Genomic DNA, 4,242 nt, shown 5'->3' on the forward strand with positions numbered 1-4,242 from the left:
CCTGTGATGCCTTAGCCCATGGTAGAACATTGAGAAATGGTCACTGTAGAAGAAAGGAATTCAGTATCTCCATTATTCTACAATTGGAATCCTCCCTTGTCTATGTATGGGCGGGGGTGGGGGTGGGGAGGGGCTTGCCTAAGTCTGGGGCTTGAACTCCTGGCCTAGGTGCTGTCCCTGAGCTTTTTTGCTCAAGGCTAATGTTCTACCACTTGAGCTTCAACTCTACTTCTTGCTTCAGATCTCAGCCTCCTGAGTAGATAGGCTAACAGGTATGAACCACCTGCACCAGGCATCCATTGTCTATTAGCAGATGAAAATATCAGCATTGGGCTGGGAATATGGCTTAGTGGTAGAGTGCTTGCCTAGCATGCATGAGGCCCTGGGTTCAATTCTTCATACCACATACACAGAAAAGGCCAGAAGTGGCACTGTTGCCCAAGTGTTAGCCTTGAGCAAAAGAAGCTCAGGGACAGTGCTCAGGCCCTGAGGAGTTCAAGCCCCAGGACTGGCAAAATAAATGAATTAATAAAAATTATATATATATATATATATATATATATATATATATATATATATCAGCCTCATGCCAAGGTAACAGGAAATGTATTGAAGATAGGGGCCAACTGAAGATAGGCAGCCCACTGATGAGGGCACATGTAATGAAGAGGCTGGGATTATAGCAATGTGCTTCCACATCCTGTATAATTATTTTTTATTTCACTAATTTATATTCATATATGTATATATATAAAATAAGTAAATAGTGCTTTGTAGCTGACCATATTTTTGTCCCTTAACAGTCAAGGCATGGTGGCTCATGTCTGTAATCCTAGCTACTCAGGAAGCTGAGATCTGAGGATCGAGGTTCAAAGCCAGCCTGGGCAGGAAAGTCTGTGACACTTTTTTTTTTTTGGGTCCGATCGTGGGGCCTGAACTCTGGGCCTGGGCACTGTCCCTCAACTCTTCAGCTCAAGGCTAGTGCTCTACCACATGAGCCACAGCACCACTGCCGGCTTTTTTCTTTTTGCTTATGTGGTGCTGAGGAATTGAACCCAGGGCCTCAGGCATGCAAGGCAAGCCCTCTACCACTGAGCCATCTTCCCAGCCCGTCTGTGACACTCTTATCTCCAATCAAGCACCAGAAAACTGGAAGTGGCTCTGTGGCTCAAGTAGTAGAGTGCTTGCCTTGAGCTGAAGAGCTGAGAGACAGCACCCAGGTCCAGAGTTCAAGCCCCACAACTGACCAAAACAAAACAGTTAAGGCAGATAGGGTGTATCATTAAGGTTATTAGAACTTGAATGGGATAATCTCTTGGAAAAGGGACCTTAGAAAAAAACAGGTACAAACACATTGTAAATATCTTCAAAATTGAGGATCTGTTTCTCCTGTCCACTGCTGCTACTTCTCTTTTTTGAGACATCCATTTCTATATATCTCCTGCAGTTCCCCTTGTTTGGACGGCTTATCGGACGTGGAATGTGGAAGTGCCCTTAAGTGAGGACAGATGAACGATGTAGATGAAACTTCACATTAATTTTTAAATCCCTTTCAACTCGTGTTATGACTTTACAATTCAGAGGAGAATATGTAATTCCTCTCACTAACTGTTGCAGATAGCAAGACTCAGTGTTAGCAAAATGAGTCCCTTCCTATAGCTTAGCCCACTGCTTCCCTTCTCCACAGCTTAGCATACTCCCTTCCTAGGCAACACTAGGCCCATGTAGTAAAGGCAGTAAATAATCAACCTCTAACCCCCTTTACCTTGGGATGGTGCTTCTCTGGGGCAGCTACCACCATAGAAGGCAACAAGAGCCCTTTAGAGTGACCTTCAGGTCTGGGCTACTTGGATAGCAGCCATAAATCCTAGTCCGCCATGATGAAGCCCCTGGCCCACACTTCCACACCAGGCTGTCCACCTCCTAGCCCCTTCTAGCCCCTCCTAAACCTCCTAGGTTATAGAGGTCACCCCAGACCATAGCCAGTGCTTCTTCTCCTTCCTCCTTTATGAGGAGGGGTCCTGCCAGCCCCCTTATTCCAGCAATAAACCTTTCTTTGTTCTATGTAACTGGATGTCTGCATGGTTCTCTGGCAAAGTCTATTAATCTTAATTTTGCTAACACTCAGTTTCTCTACATGTAAAATGGATTTGGGGAAGGGGTTGGGAAGGTGGCTCAGTGGTAGAGCGCTTGCCTTGCATGCATGAGGCCCTGGGTTCGATTCCTCAGCACCACATAAGCAGAACAAGCCAGACGTGGTGCTGTGGCTCAAGTGGTAGAGCGCTAGCCTTGAACTGAAGAGCTGAGGGACAGAGTCCAGGCCCAGAATTCAGGCCCCAGGACCAACAAAAAAAAAATGGATAGGGGTCATTCCTAGATGACCCCTACATTTGTAGGGGGACAGATTCATAAGCCTGTAAAGATCTGTTAGGATTTCCTTAGTCAAACATGTTTGGGGGAGAAGAAACAAAGTCAAGGTCTCAAGCAGCAGGATTAAGGGGCGCTAAATTGGTTAGAAGTCAGAGGCAAAGGAATGTAGAAGCAAGAGAAGGATATTCAGGTTCACTCTCTTCTCTTGAAATCTCAGCTCAGCTGTGCCTTGGTGGCGGACACTTGAACTATTACAGGGACTTAACCTCTCTAAGCATCAATCAATGTCCCCAAATGCAAATAAGGTGATACCATTCATGTTGCCTTTCTTGGTCTTTTTTGTTGATGGTGGTGGTTATGGGTCCTGAACTCTGGGACTCCGCGCTCCCTTTCGTGATCTTAAGGAGACAGAAGGAAGGCCTGACTCACGAATATAATCTCAACCCCCTAGGAGGTGACTTTCAATTAAAACCATCTGTAAAGGAGAACTGATAAAGCCAGCCTTCCTTCCTTCTTCCCTCCCTCCTCCCTTTCTCTTTTCTTTCATTTCTTTATTTCTTTTTCTTTTTTTAAATACTTTTTTTTATTGTAAAAGCAGTGTACAGAGGGGTTTCAGTTACATGAGTAAGGTAATGATCATTTCTTTATTTGTTTTTTGTTTTTGTTTTTTGCTGGTCGTGGGGCCTGAACTCTGAGGCACTGTCCCTCAGCTCTTCAGCTCAAGGCTAGCACTCTAGCTACTTGAGCTACAGCGCCACTTCCAGCTTTTTCTGCTTATGTGGTGCTGAGGAATCGAACCCAGGGCCTCATGCATGCAAGGCTCTACCACTGAGCCACCTTCCCAGTCATCATTTCTTTATTTCTATACTGGAGATTGAACCAGGGTTTCATACATGCACATGCCCATACCCCAGTCCAGAAAGTTCTAAACAAGTAATGTCAAAATAATTGGTGAATCATCTCCTATCTTTGGAATATTTATTTATTTATTGTCGGTCGTGGGGCCTGAACTCTGGGCCTGGACTCTGTCCCCCGGCAATTCAGCTCAAGGCTAGCACTTACCACTTGAGCCACAGTGCCACTTCCTCATTTTTCTGTTTATGTGGTGCTGAGGAATCGAACCCAGAGCTTTATGCATGCAAGGGCAAGCACTCTACCATTGAGCCACCTTCCCAGCCTAAGGAAGAAATGGGAATCCAATGAAATAGTAAGACCCAAGCAGGGTTATGTACTATGTTAACAAGGAGTGATGAGAACGGGAACAGGGATTTGGTCTAGGAGCAACTTATTGTGGGGAAGGGATAGGAAGGATGTGAGGGAAATGTTCCTTGTAGAATAAAACTGTTACTTTTATAAGGCTTATTTATACAGATCTATCTCAGAATCAATTCTCTAGTCCAGTGATGAGTGTTTCCCTCTTGCTAGTTTTGGAAGAAAACCTTTTTCTTGGGATATTACTGCCCTACTTTTAGGTAGAAAAGAGAATGGGGCTGGGAAGGTGGCTCAGTGGTAGAGCGCTTGCCTTGCATATATGAGGCCCTGGGTTTGATTCCCCAGCACCACATAAGCAAAAAAAAAAGAAGCCCGAAGTGGTGCTGTGGTTCAAGTGGTAGAGCGCTAGCCTTGAGCTGAAGAGCTGAGGGACAGCACCCAGGCCCAGAGTTCAGGCCCCACAACTGGACACCCCCCCAAAAAAAAAGAGAGAATGAAAGAGATCCCTTTATGCACCTGTCTGGTCTCAATTTCCTTCAGCTGAAAGTAACAAATCTTAGCAAGATAGTATAGCTTGGAGGGCTGGGAAGGTGGCTCAGTGGTAGAGTGCTTGCCTTGCATGCTCGAGGCCCTGGGTTCGATTCCTCAGCACCACATAAG

This window comes from Dipodomys ordii, unplaced genomic scaffold (assembly GCF_000151885.1).
Source record: "Dipodomys ordii isolate 6190 unplaced genomic scaffold, Dord_2.0 Scaffold6, whole genome shotgun sequence".
Taxonomy (NCBI): domain Eukaryota; kingdom Metazoa; phylum Chordata; class Mammalia; order Rodentia; family Heteromyidae; genus Dipodomys; species Dipodomys ordii.